Here is a 15241-nt window from a genome sequence, read left to right as displayed (position 1 = left end):
GTGCAGAATGCAGCTGCGAGAGCAATCATGGGCTTTCCAAAATATGCCCATGTTACTCCAACACTCTGCAGTCTGCATTGGTTGCCTATCAGTTTCCGGTCACAATTCAAAGTGTTGGTTATGACCTATAAAGCCCTTCATGGCACCGGACCAGATTACCTCAGGGACCGCCTTCTGCTGCACGAATCCCAGCAACCAGTTAGGTCCCACAGAGTGGGTCTTCTCTGGGTCCCTTCAACCAAACAATGTTGCTTGGCGGGACCCAGAGGAAGAGCCTTCTCTGTGGCGGCCCCGACCCTCTAGAACCAACTCTCCCCAGATATTAGAATTGCCCCCAACCTCCTCGCCTTTCGTAAGCTGCTTAAAACCCACCTCTGCCGCCAGGCATGGAGGAACTAAAATACACTTTCCCCCTAGGCCTTACAATTTTATGCATGGTATGTTTGTATGTATGACTGGTTTTTATATAATGGGTTTTTAACTGCTTTTTAGTATTGGATTTTGTTATGCTGTTTTACTGCTGTTGTTAGCCGCCCCGAGTCTGCGGAGAGGGGCGGCATACAAATCCAGTAAATAATAATAATAATAATAATAATAATAATAATAATAATAATAATAATAATGAACGTTTTCTGTATATTGATAGATTTGTGCCTGTCTAAAAATAGAAAATAGCACCTTTCCAGATTTTGGTATTAGCAAGAAAGAATTTTATTCAGATAAAGTGTGACTAACCTTGATCAAATCAGATAACTTTATTGCAGTCAGTAACCAGCAGAAGACCAACCTTGATTATCTAATTAGATGCACAGAATGACCAAATTACAATTTGCCTTGGACACCATGGCTCAAGACTGAACTCTGTAATCGTGTGGATCAGTGGTAGGTTGCTTCTGATTCAGCCCGGTTCAGTGAACCAGCAGCGGCAGTGGCAGAAGGCTCTGCCCACCTGCCTGGGATGCTTCTGCGCATGCACAGAAACACCAGGCACGCACACAAGTGAATCAGAAGCGACGGGATTTCGAACCCACTAATGTGGATTATATACTGCTCAAAAAAATTAAAGGGAACTCTTAAACAATACAATATAACTCCAAGTAAATAAAACTTCTGTGAAATCAAGCTGTCCACTTAGGAAGCAACACTGATTGACAATCAATTTCACATGTTGTCAGCACATTCAACTTTGTACAGAACAAAGTATTCATTGAGAATATTTCATTCATTCAGATGTGTTCTTTCAGCGTTCCCTGTATTTTTTTTTGAGCAGTGTATTTATGTAGACATGTATTTAGGTGAGCAGCAGGTTCCATTTCAAGAATCATCCAACACAGCATACCATAAATGTTGTATCCTGTAATGGCTACCTTGTATCTCTGTAAATAGTTTGTTCCTCGTTAAAGCGCTGTCTGAGCTAGAATCAGGAAGTCGCTCCTGATTGGCTCAGACGCGGCTGGCTCTTGCTTTGGCGGGAACCGCAAATGTATAAAAGGAGCGGTTTCTCCCAGGCAAAGCAGACGGTACTAGCTGAAAGTCACTTACCTATTCTGAGCTGAATAACCCTGCCTCTGGGTTTATTTCACTGGCGACGACGGACGGAAGAAACCTCGCGTCCAACATGAACAACCTCCAAATCGGCCGGGCTCCTGAGTTCTTCGATCCCGAGAAGACTTCCTGGGACGACTACTTAGCCAACTTCAAGATCTTCCTCGAGGCAGCAGGAATACGGGACGCCGACGCCGATCGGAGATGGGCCATCTTCCTAAACTACTGCGGTCCAGAAATCCGCGCCCTCGCCCAAACTCTCACCGACCCGCTGCCAGCAAGATCCGTCGCTTGGGACGTCCTGCAAGCCAAGCTCACAAGCCATTTCAAGCCAACAAAACCAGCCATGGTTTTCCGGCACCAGTTCTCCAGAATGGCTCAGCGCGAAGCGGAATCAATCAACCAATTTGCAACGCGACTTCGAACGGTGCTTGCGAAATGCAAGTTTGACAACCCGGAAGCTCGCCTCACCGATGCCTTAGTCTTTGGCATGAGAAACGCCTCGGTCAGGAACAAACTCCTCACCGAAGACGAACCGACTCTATAAACAGTGATTAAGCTAGCACAAACCGCAGAGGTCGCCGACGCCGCTGCTAAAGAGCTGATGGATCATGAAAGGAAAGAAGTCATCGCCAAGATAGACTCCACGTTTTCCCGCGCTGAGGACCCAGACGACCTCAGCCCACCAGCTCGCAACGAGGACAGCTGTTTCCTGCTGCAAGACCAGCCGAGACAACACAGATTTCCTCACCCCGCTGCCACCTGCGCCGGCTGCCGAGGAAACCATCAGCGCCAACGATGCCCCTTCCGGGACGCCATATGCCGCCGCTGCAACCGACGCGGCCACATCGCCGAAGCCTGCAGAGCATCTGCACCGGAGGAAACCTTCTCCACTCCGCGCCATCAACGACCCCAGAATCAAACACCTCAACCGCGAGAAAACCGACCTTTCCATTTTTCGGGCCAAAAGAACTACTCAGCCGCTAACCGCGACTACTCAAGAGGTAACACTCAATTTTCCGTGAATAACACGGCAACAAAAAATGGGGGCAAAATTGTTATTTCATTACTGCTAAACAACAAGCCATGTTCTATGGAGCTTGACACAGGGTCTAAATACACCATTATGCCGTGGGAAAAGCTTAAATTGTACATGCCTAGCCTATCTAAATCTGAGCTATTGCAAACCTCATTGGTAATTAGAGATTTTCAAGGGGGGATAATCTCTATTCTGGGCAAAGTGAATGTACCTATCGTGTTTAAGAATGTTAAATGTACCCTGCCTATGATTGTTGTTACAGGGGCTAAGCACTCTCTCCTGGGGTTGGCTTGGATGGAACCTTTGGGAATTGAAATTTCTGGTATTTGTACTGTTAACTGTGATAGCATGCCTAACTTTTTACAAGAGTTCCCTGAAGTGTTTAGCCTCACCCTGGGATTGTATAAAGGGCCCCCTATCTCGTTTTCTATTGACCCCAAGGTCCCGCCTGTCCGGCTCAAACCTCGCAGGGTACCCCTTCCGCTCCTTCCCAAACTTGACCTGCAGCTGGATAAGCTCATAAGCCAAGGCATTTTAGTTCCTGTGGAGCAGGGACCATGGGAAACACCCATAGTCACGCCTCTAAAACCGGATGGCTCCTTAAGAGTTTGCGCTGACTATAAATCCACGCTAAATAAGGCCGTCCAACATCACCCTTACCCCATTCCGGTGGTACAACAACTCCTGCACTCCCTGGGGGAAGGGAAAAGGTTTGCAAAGATCGATCTCGCGCAAGCTTATCAACAATTACCTGTCGATGAACCGACAGCAAACGCGCAAACAATTGTGACCCACAGGGGTGCCTTTAAATGTACCAGATTACAGTTTGGAGTAAGCATAGCCCCAGGGATATTCCAAAGCATAATGGAACGATTGTTATCAGGGATTAAAGGGGCCATTCCCTATTTTGATGACATCTTAATTGCAGGGGGAAACCAAGAACAGCTCAACAAAAGGATAAGGGAAGTACTTCAGAGACTTCAGGACAAAGGGTTGAGAATTAAGCCTGATAAATGCATCTGGGGAACCAACAGTGTAGAATTTCTAGGTTATAAAATCGATAAGGAAGGTATCCACCCCACGACTGAGAAACTGAGAGCCATTAGAGAAGCCCCAGAGCCACAAAATAAGACTGAATTGCAAGCTTTTTTAGGCCTTCTAAATTTTTACTCCGTTTTTTTAAAACAGAAGGCAACAGCAGCAGAGCCTCTACACCGCTTGCTCCAGAAAGAAACCCCTTGGACATGGGGGAGAACTGAACACGAAGCCTTTGTACAAATAAAACAATTATTAACTTCTAAAAGTGTGGTAGTCCAGTATAGTACTTCGCTACCTATCAGGCTTACGTGCGACGCTTCCCCGTACGGCGTGGGATGAGTCTTGGCTCACGTTTTGCCTAACAAAACAGAGGCCCCAATTGCTTTCTTTTCCAGAACGATGACCAATACTGAAAGAAATTAAAGCCAACTAGATAAGGAGGCTCTAGCTTTAGTGGCAGGGGTGAAGAAGTTTCATAATTACCTTTTTGGAAGAAGTTTTGAATTGGTTACCGACCACAAGCCCTTATTGGGTCTCTTAGCCCCCAACAAGCCTACTCCTCCATTTATGTCCCCAAGATTAATCAGATGGGCCCTTTTCCTCTCAGGATACCAGTACGAGCTCATCCATAAAGGGGGTAAAACCATCAACCACGCAGATGGCCTCAGTAGGTGCCCCATGGCAGAGTTAGTGGAGGACCCTGCCCCATCTGCTGATGTCTTAATGATAGAGCTCGAAGACAACCCACTAACTACTGCAAGGGAGGTGGCTGCACACACGCAGCAAGATCCAATCCTAAAACAGGTGGTAAATTGTGTACTTAAGGGATGGCAAAATGACTCTGTGAAACCTGAATTGTGTGACTTCAAAACCAAAAGACTTGAATTGTCATATGTAAAAGGTTGTCTGTTGTGGGGGGATAGAGTGATCATTCCTAAAAGCCTAAGGGTAAAAGTACTTGAAATGTTACATGTGGGCCATCCTGGGATTGTCAGGATGAAGGGCCTAGCCAGAGGGCACTTATGGTGGCCAGGTTTGGATGCTGATATTGAAAACTGGGTAGCCAAATGTGACCCATGCCAAGAATCACGGCCTAAGCCCCCCAAAACAACTCCAGCAGAGTGGGAGCAACCTGCCGGGCCATGGTCCAGGGTCCATATTGATTTTGCAGGACCAGTGGGGTCACAATATTTCCTAATAGTAGTGGATGCATTTTCCAAATGGGTGGAAATCATAGCAATGAACAACATAACCACAAGTGCCAACATCAAGGTGCTGCGCAGGCTGTTTGCTACCCATGGTTGCCCTGATATCCTAGTGTCTGACAATGGGCCACAATTAACGGCCAGGCAGTTTGAATTGTTCTTAGATAGTCTTGGGGTCAGACACGCACTCATCTCGCCTTACTCGCCCTGGGCTAATGGTTTGGCAGAACGTTACGTTCGCGTGGCAAAGGAAGCATTGCGCAGATCAGACCCTGGAGATGTACAACAAAATTTGGATCATTTTTTGCTAACCCAGCACATTACCCCAAACACTCACACGCACATAAGCCTTGCTGAGTTACTAATGGGGAGAAAACTAAGGTCCCCACTAGATAGGTTACACCCAAGGTTTTGTACAAATAACCAAATGTATGTAAACCCTGAAAGACAAATGTATTTGGGTCAAAATGTGTTTGTAAAAATTTTTGATGGAGGTGTAAACTGGATGAAGGGAATTATTGTTAAACAAACTGCTCCTAAAACATATATTGTTAAACTGGAGGATGGTCGAATGTGGAAGCGGCACATTGACCACGTAAGAAAACGCATGGAAAACTCCCTGGAGCAAACCGCTGACACAGACTCTCCCAATTCAACAGACTTTAACACGCAACCCGATTTTATAGACATTCAAATGGACTTATCGGGTCAGAGAGATTCCTCCAGCGACGCCGAACCATCTTCCTCCTCCGAAGTCAGCGTTGTGCCTGCCAGGCCAAATCAGCAGGCTGGAGCCCAAAACAGGCCCCAGCCGCGCAACAGCGAGCCGACCTCCACCGTCGGCAGCGAGGACGCAACTGAACTGCGCAGGTCGGAGTGAGCCTCGCGAAGACCAGGCAGATTGGACGACTTCGTCACATGGCTTTCATGATGGATGTATCCAAACTAAGGAGGGAGGGGTGTTGTATCCTGTAATGGCTACCTTGTATCTCTGTAAATAGTTTGTTCCTCGTTAAAGCGCTGTTTGAGCTAGAATCAGGAAGTCGCTCCTGATTGGCTCAGACGCGGCTGGCTCTTGCTTTGGCGGGAACCGCAAATGTATAAAAGGAGCGGTTTCTCCCAGGCAAAGCAGACGGTACTAGCTGAAAGTCACTTACCTATTCTGAGCTGAATAAAGGTACCGTTTTCACCTAACCCTGCCTCTGGGTTTATTTCAATAAAAGTAAACAAAGTGTCAAGCTGAGCTTCTGGTAACTACATAGAATAGAACAGAATATTGTCCAACTTGGATTTAACTCACAAGGAATTTGCAAAAACTCTCAGTATACATACAAAGCAACATAATAATGATAATCATAATAATCACACCAATAGAGTGATAGTAAGAATATGTTGTAGAGGTCATTGGCAGCGTTACAGCCAGAGAAGCGAGTTTGCCAGTCAAGAATTTAGAGATCGGCTTCTATGAGTTCATAGTTGGCTTTCTAAAAGTTGTACTTGGGTGTAACATTATTACGGTGATTCTTGGAGTAGCGTAGGTTGAGGCTGAAGTTAATCATGCTGTGGTCGCTGTTGGGAAATGATTCTTTTATTTGTAGTCCATAAGTTGTGCTTTTGCTGTTGCAGAATATGAGGTCTAGACAGCTGTTGAATCTAGTATTGTTTGTTACTAGTTGGTCAAGTTCCAGATTGGTAACAGTTTATTTATTTATTTATTTTGTCCAATACACAATGAGGGTTTTAGTGGGTATATATCTATATACACATAGTAAAATACATGATGAAGGTTATAGAGGAGATACTCATAGTAAAATATATCTAAGAAATAATAGAAAAGAAGATATAGTAATAGAACATATCAATGAAAGAATAGAAGAAGAGATATAGGAATAGAAGAAAGGTATAGGAGATATAGGAGAGCAATAGGACAGGGGACGGAAGGCACTCTAGTGCACTTGTACTCGCCCCTTACTGACCTCTTAGGAATCTGGATAGGTCAACCGTAGATAATCTAAGGGTAAAGCGTTGGGGGTTTGGGGATGACACTATGGAGTCCGGTAATGAGTTCCACGCATTGTATGGATTGATTCTGTCGTGCATTCATTTAGGGTCCAGTTGATGTGGGGTAGGTTGAGGAAACCAAGGAAGATAAGGGGGTATGGGCAGCAGGCTGCCCACATTAGTGGTGTAGCATTTAGGGATAGATCACAGGTGATGATTTCAGGGAGGGTAAGATCCTGTGCAACTTGGATGTTTTTTAGGTTTAGTGACTTTTTGTAGAATATAGCTACTCTCCCTCCTCTGCAAAATTCACGGTAGGAGGAGAAGACAAGGTAGTTTCTTGTTGTGATGATGGAGTTGGGGAAGGATGCATTTAGATAGGAAGAATAATATTACTACAGCCATACAACATGGGTAAATAGACATAAGACAGTACTATGAGAATTAGGTGTTCAGTAGAATGATGTTAGGAGAGGGAAAAACTGTCTGTGTGTATAGTTTTACATGCAATCCCCTATAGAGGGACAGGTTAGGTGGGGATCTGGATATTTTCTCAGTCCTCCTGACCTACACAACATACGAATCTTCTTTGGATGGCAGGCTGATTGCAATTGTTTTTTCTGCAGTTCTAATTATCTATTGGAGTCTGCATTTGTCTTGTTTGGTTGCTGTGCCATGAATATTTCTTGGCAGCAAGACATTATCATTCTTTTCATCCAGCATCTTTTTGGCTTCCTTTGGTCTTCCATCATGTTATGAATCATGTTAGATCCTTTTTGGGATCAGCCAAAGGCAGCTGATGCTGCCAGACATTAGAACTAACATCCATATACAATCACTGATTTGGAGCTGTTCCAATTTTCTTGTCAGAGTTTCATCAAGGTCACTGTAGTAAATATCTCTTTAGAAACACAGCCAACATTCAGGAATAAATAGAAGAATCAAAGTAAGGTTTAGCTACAAAAGATCAGCTACTGGAAAATCAATTTGGTCCTTTATTAATAATACCTCTACATTTAATATTTCCCCATTTTTAAACAAGTCCTTGAACTTATTTATTTATTGTTAGAGTTGAAAGGGACCATCGAGTTCAACCCCCTGCCCAAGCAGGAACCCTATAGTACACCAGTCAAGTGGCAGTTCAATCTTCTCTTAAAAATATCCAGAGTGTTGGAGTTCACAACGTCCGCTGGTAGGTTGTTCCATTGGTTGATCGCTCTGACCGTCAGGAAGTTCCTCCTTATCTCCATGTTGAATCTCTCCTTGGTCAGCTTCCAGACGTTGTTCCTCGTCCGGCCCTCTGGTGCCCTGAAGAATAAAGTGATCCCCTCCTCTCTGTGACATCCCCTCGTATACTTGTAGACTGCTATCATGTCCGCTCTGGCCCTCCTTTTCTCTAGGCTATCCATGCCCAGTTCCCTCAGTCTCTCTTTGTAAGTCTTGGTTTCCAATCCCTTAATCATCTTGCTTGCTCTTTTTTGCACCTTCTCCAGAGTTTCAATGTCTCTTTTGAAGGGTGGTAACCAGAACTGAATACAGTACTCCAGGTGTGGTCGGACCAGGGCATAGTAGAGTGGCATTAAGACTTCCCTGGTCTTGGAGTGTATTCCCCTGTTGATGTAGCTTAGGATTGTGTTGGCTTTTTTAGCTGCTGCTGCGCATTGTTGGCTCATGTTTAGTTGATTGTCCACCAAGACTCTGAGGTCTCTTTCGTAGTCGCTACTGCTAAGAGGGGTTTCTCCCAGGTTGTATGTGTGTCCAGGGTTTTTTCTGCCTAGGTGAAGGACTTTGCTCTTGTCGATGTTAAACATCATTTTGTTGGTGTGGGCCCACTGTGTTAGTCTGTCAAGGTCTTTCTGTAATTTGAGCCTGTCTTCTAGGGTATTGGCTACCCCTGCCAGCTTGGTGTCGTCTGCGAATTTGATCAGTTGCCCTTCTATTCCCTCGTCCAAGTCGTTGATGAAAATGTTGAAGAGCACAGGGCCCAGGACTGAACCCTGTGGTACCCCACTGCCTACGTTCTTCCATGTGGATAAAACGTGTTTCTGAACCTTGGATTTGAGCACAAAAACATAGTCCCTGGTCTCATACTTTTTCCTTTGATCTTACCAACAAGTCACAGACTCTCATCTCTCCATGTCAATCCATCAAGACTGGCAAGGTTAAGAAAGAGAAGCAGCAAGATTCCAGGAATATTATTTATCGTTGCAAGATAGATTTATTTTGAGTTTGTTTCTCATGCTTTCAGTTTTTTGAAGACAGAGTTGTCATTTCTCCTCCTTTAACAGTTCATTATTATTGTCCTTGTCCAAAGATATACATTCTTTTACACTGTGCTAAGTGTATTAGGACCAATTCAGAATTACCAAAGTGCTATTTTTTCAATGTCTTGTTGCCTTTCACCTTATATTGTGTTCATTCCTCTGGTCAAGTAAGAACTGAATATCCTCAACAATTTTAACAGTTACAGATGCTGATATATCCCATCCCTTTATAAGGAATGAGACCTAGCCTACAAAATCAAACTTTTTTTTACCAGTCCTATCACCATTACTTTCTTGATGCCATGCTGCCTTTTTATTGCATCTTGCTGTTGGCAGTGTATATTCAACTCTGAGACACTGCCACATTCTTTTTTCCCCTGACCATTCCCAGACTATTTTAATAACTGAGAGTAATTAGGATAGCATTTTTTTCAGTGTTAGCCCATCAGTTGTTGGATGGTTTTTTTTTTTAATTTCTTCTGCACTAGGCAAAAAATAGCACCTGGGTAGACATTTGTATTCTAATTGCATCAGGACACCTGTATTGCATGCCTCTCTTAAGAAACCTGTTAAGGGTGAAAAGTCTGATAATGAATAAACATTGTGCTAAAATTTGGCTGCTGCTACAAATCCAAGCATTCAATTGAAAATGAATGGGCTACAAAAATGGTGGAAGGTCTTAAGCATAAAACTTATCAGGAAAGACTTAATGAACTCAATCTGTATAGTCTAGAGGACAGAAGGGAAAGGGGGGACATGATTGAAACATTTAAATATGTTAAAGGGTTAAATAAGGTTTTGGAGGGAAGTGTTTTTAATAGGACAGTGAACACAAGAACAAGGGGACACAATCTGAGGTTAGCTGGGGGAAAGATCAGAAGCAATGTGATGTGGTTGGTAAATCCACAGTAACTGAATTTAAACATGCCTGGGATAAACATATATCCATCCTAAGATAAAATACAGGAAATCGTATAAGGGCAGACTAAATAGACCATGAGGTCTTTTTCTGCCGTCAATCTTCTATGTTTCTATGTTTAAAAAGAGACAACTAATGAGAATTTGATGAACTTCCCTTTTTTCACTTTACATTTCATAACCAACCCTTGGCCATTGTTTGTACTATTTCTAATTATAATTTCTACTGGTGTTAGATTTCTGCATACCAGAAATCTTGTTTTTATTGCATCTAAGCCTGTTGCAATAGCAGCAGCTGTTTTATGCTCAGAATTCTGAATAATCAGCTACTCTAGTCACTAGAACTTCCTAAGTGGGTTACTAGAAGCAGTGGCAAAACTTCTTTTCCAGCCTGTCCGGATAAATGTGTGATTTCAGCTGTAACCCATAGGATATAAATGCACAAAAAACACCTCTCCACCCACATTGAAATAAGTATTAGCCATTGCTTGTTTAGAGGAGTTTGCTATATTCTATTCACAAAGTTGCACCAACTTTGCTAGTTTATACTATGATTGCAAACCTTGACAGTGTACTTTATTTTATTTTATTTATTTATTTTGTCCAATGCACAATGAAGGTTATAGAGGATATACTGGTAGTAAAATATATCAGAGAAAGAAGAGAAGAGATATAGGAATAAAATATAGGAATAAAGATATAGGATATAGGAATAAAATATATCAATGAAAGAATAGAGAAAGGATATAGGAATAGAAGAAAAGATATATTCCTATTCAAGTAGGGAACTAATACAGAACTAACCACTTGTGTAGGTTTCTATTAGAGAGAGAGAGAGAGACATTTCTCTATTGTTTAAAGTGATATTATGTTGGGGGATCCTATCTAGCCTCAGGGATGAAAACAATTGTGTTATCTTACAGAAGAGTGTGCTAGCTCCACAAAAGCAAAATGCAGAATACAGTATGAAAAGGAAATATACAGTCACTCATACTTTGGTAGTAGCACTTAGCTTTCTTGCCTACTCCCGGGACTGAAAGTAGACATTTTGGTTGCCTAGAGACATAAAATAAACAAAAGGAGTTTGGTAACAGTGCTGGGTGCTGTGGAATCTATCTGCTGCCTTTCATGCTAAATGGGGAAAAAAAGAAATAATAACAGAGTTATTCTTTTCTGAATTTCAACCAGAATGAAGCATGGTAATTCCTCTGCCAAGTGTTCCAACAGGTATTGCTCATTTTTTATTAACCATTTAACAGTTTCCTAACAATCTAGAAGAATATTGGACTGGACATTCTGATTCAGTTGAAATATAAAGGGCTTCCCCCCCCCCTCAACTTTGATTCAGGCTTTTCTGAGAAAGAGAGTATTATTGTGACTGATTTATAGCTTTCTATAAAACCAAATATTAAAAGCAAAATACAATCTCATTTCCCTTTTTACTAATAGAATTGCTGATATGGGATGCCTTCAGAGGCCTTGATATACTACAGTAATCTACAGAAGAGATTATAACTAAATTAGGCTACTGAATGCCAAAACTATTCTATGTTTGATGAAAATGTATTTAGAAAATCACAATATAAAATTCTATTCATTTGTGTTTGAACTATTTTTTCATTTAGTTCCATTGTGCTAAATTACATTAATCGTATTTCTCAAAATTGTCTATATAACTGAACGAGTCAATTTATTTTATTTTATCCTAGGAAACTGGATATTCAAGTTGCTTTTTAGTTGTTCTGAGCTTTCCACTCACAGAGGACTATTGATGAAATATTGAACGAAGACTTGACTGTATGTATACTTGGCTAACTTGTTGGAAATTTATTTTTAATTTATTTTTGTAATTGTTTGCATCAATGGTATTATGAATATAAATAATAAATTAGTATTATGATCCTAATCGAGAATTAAGGCCTCGTTACTGAAGATTATGGCCCATAATCTATTATAGAGCTTCAGTTCAGGTTGGTAAATAGATATTTTTCAATGTTCCGCTCTAGGACTGAGATAAAGTAACTATGCCAAAGGTAACCGATAGTACTGGCTAACCACTTATTTGAAATTATTATTATTATTATTATTATTATTTATTAGATTTGTATGCCGCCCCTCTCCGAAGGCTCGGAGCGGCTGCAATATTATCTGCAATAATATTTTAAGAACATAAATTGTGTATAAACAAGCAAACAACTAAAAATTGGTTTCCCCTCTTTCAATTTAAACAAGTCATTTCCAATATTGAAAATGCAAACAAAGATACTAAAAGAAGTCCCATTAAGGGATAAGCATCAGTAAGAGATGTAAGAGAACCAGTTTTGTGTAGCATGAGGGTCCTGGCCTAGAAAGCATGAGATTCTGAGTTCTAGTCCTCCTTTAGGCATAAAAGCCAGCTGGGTGATTTTGAGCCTGTCACTGTCTCAACTTATTACATTTCATAGGATTATTGTTGTAGGGGAAATAGGAGACAGAAATATTAGGTTCATGAGTTACCCCAAATACCCATTAAAAAGGCCAGATAAAAATATAATATGACCCAAATTGGTATAAGGTGCTAGATCCAGATTGATTAAGGTGCTGGTCAAGATGCTGTGAGTTCTAGATCATGAGTTATGTTATATTGTCTTTGATTATTGTTGTGAGCCACCCTGAGTCTTCGGAGAGGCGCGGCATACAAATCTAAATTATTAATTATTATTATTAGATCATCCTTAGGTAACCAGGCAATCCTGGACTGTTCACTCTAATTAAAGCCCCAACACTTCTGAAAATCTTGTCAACTCTAGAGATTGTTTATTTTATTTTTATTTATCTATTTGTTTTGTCCAATACACAGTAATATACAATGAGGGTTATAGAGGATATAATCAAGTAGAATGTATTAAAGGGGGAATAGAGGATAAAATAAATTAGTAAAATATAACTATGAGAGAATAGCAGAAAAAGGTATAGGTATAGAAAAGAAGATATAGGAGAGAAAATAGGACAGGGGATGGTAGGCATTCTGGTTGCCAGGAATCAACTGACATAAAAGCCAAAAAATGAATGAATGAATGGGTGAAGGGAAAGAAAGAGAGAGAGAGGGAGAGAGAGAGAAAGAGATTCTCTTTGCATTGCACTATGCTTCAATTCTTTGCATTCCGTATCACGGGACAAACAAGTTATATCTTCTGGGAGTTTCAATATGGCGTCATCTGGAGGATCGAATTTAAATACAACTATAATAATATGTTTTACTAAGACAGGTTCCCGAATTTCATCACAAGTCATAAAAATGGAATCTTGATTTCATGACATCACCAAGGAAACAACAATGTCAGTTTTAAGCATCTTTCGGAATTGGATAAAAGTACGAAGTCTTCCAGATAACAGTCACGTTCGCAAGAGTTGTTAGACTAATAGACATAGCTCTCTTTAGTCTGAGGTAAGATAGTTAAGTTACCTCATGCTGTTCATGGTATTTTAAAATTCTGCTACTTATGATTGTCAGGTGTTCCAATGAAATTGATATTTCTGTTATTAATGTTTTTATAGGTGACATCACAACCAATAGGTACTCACTAGAAATCATAATCATGTTTATGGTTTTGTTATTTTTAATATAACAAAACATTTTAACATAACATATTTTAATATTTAATATTTTAATAATAATAATATTCAGAGTTATGTATTTGATATTGGTGGCCATATAGTCTAATAAATAAAAATAATGTGATATGAAAGGCAAAAGTTCTAAGAAAAATACTAGTTATATGTAACGTTTCTGGTATATTGATTATGCTATCATTAGCAATAGCAATAACACTTAGACTTATATACCACTTCATAGTGCTTTACAGTCCTCTCTAAGTGGTTTATAGAGGCAGCATAATTCCTCCAACAATTTGGGTCCTCATTTTACCAACCTCGGAAGGATGGAAAGCTGAGTCAATCTTGAGCCTGGTGAGATTCGATCTGCCAAGCTGATGGCAGCCAGTGATAAGCAGAAGTAGCCTGCAGTACTGCACTCTAACCACTGTGCCACCACAGCTCATAATGTTATTGCTAATTATATTATTTATTATATAATAAATAGTACAAACAATTACACATTATACATTAGTGATGAAAAATTGGAGCAGGTAGGTAAATGTGACTTGGCAAAAAGTTGATTAAATATGGGGAAATAATTGAACAATTTCTAAGATACAAAAACATTGTTAATGTTTATAGTATTATATCTGCAGTGATAAATGAATATTCACTAGAAAAAAGGGGAAAATAAGAATTAGCTTCATTAAGTGACGCATAAAAGTTGAATATAGTGTGACTGGGGCATCTTTGAGGGGTGTGTGTGTTTGCATCACTTATTGTAGAGTGTTACAAGACAAGAAGAAATAAGGTCAAGTATCACTTGAGTGAATATGGATTGAAAACAATGTAAGTGGTTGACCAATATAAAAGAAAAATAGATGATTTGCCAAAAAGGTAGAATCACAAAACATATATGAATGAAGAAGGAATGAAGTGAAAATAAGGGAGAGACTGAGTAAATTGTAGGTCAATGGAAATAAGAGGATTGAGAAATTAAAAGAACAAAATGCAAGCTATAAAACAGTGTACAGTATAGAGATGGTTAAAGCAACTATGGTTAACCAGGGTAGAAGATTTGAAGAGAGTTTCCAGCATTGTACATGCATCGCCATCTTGTTTTTGGTTTGGGTGTGTGTGTGTGTGTGTGATTTTTTGCTACTCTGCATGTGTATGCACGCAAAGCGCACACGCGTCCACGCAGTGCAGGAGGAAGCAAACCAGCAGTGAGGTAAGTTAGAACCCACCCCTGACCTCAAGCCATTAGATGCTAAGAAGTGACAGAAATAATTCCTTGTCACAAAAATTCCTCATAAGCTCACTGGTAATTGTATTGTCTTAGAAGAGAGAAATGTGTATACAGTACTACATAGGGTTCCTTATATCTTGATGAATGGTTTTACCCACTGCTAATTCCACTCATTTAATTTTTCTCCCACTGGATTAGAAACACCAAAAGAAAAGTTCCTAAAGACATTTATGAAATGTTTTTAACCAAGCTATTCAATAGCTAAAGGAGACACAGGTCAAGATTGTTGTCAGTATTGAAGTTCCATAATGTAGGGATTTTATTTTATAAGATCTTCTTATCTCACATGTTGTCCAAGATGGATAAACTAAATCTCAAGAAGTTATTTGGTTATCCTAGAAGTGGA

The 15241-nt window shown here is 40.5% G+C and overlaps 1 protein-coding gene across 8 annotated transcripts in view; it reads left to right on the top strand.

Moving 5' to 3' along the window:
* Nucleotides 1–15241, top strand: part of FAM81B (family with sequence similarity 81 member B) — a 61034-nt gene that overhangs the window by 14233 nt on the left and 31560 nt on the right. The window contains exons 1-4 of one of the 8 annotated variants that reach the window (XM_070743030.1): nucleotides 11070–11237; nucleotides 11460–11573; nucleotides 11720–11807; nucleotides 13259–13437. The gene's annotated coding sequence lies outside the window, so the exon portion shown is untranslated. Of the gene's footprint in view, nucleotides 1–11064; nucleotides 11238–11459; nucleotides 11574–11719; nucleotides 11808–13254; nucleotides 13438–15241 lie in introns of those variants that run through there. The other 7 variants (XM_070743034.1, XM_070743032.1, XM_070743029.1 and 4 more) reach the window with 7 other exon arrangements.

The sequence above is a fragment of the Erythrolamprus reginae genome, chromosome 2 (assembly GCF_031021105.1).
Source record: "Erythrolamprus reginae isolate rEryReg1 chromosome 2, rEryReg1.hap1, whole genome shotgun sequence".
NCBI lineage: Eukaryota > Metazoa > Chordata > Lepidosauria > Squamata > Dipsadidae > Erythrolamprus > Erythrolamprus reginae.
The sequence above is the reverse complement of the archived record's forward strand: the minus strand, read 5'-3'. Positions and strand labels throughout refer to the sequence as shown.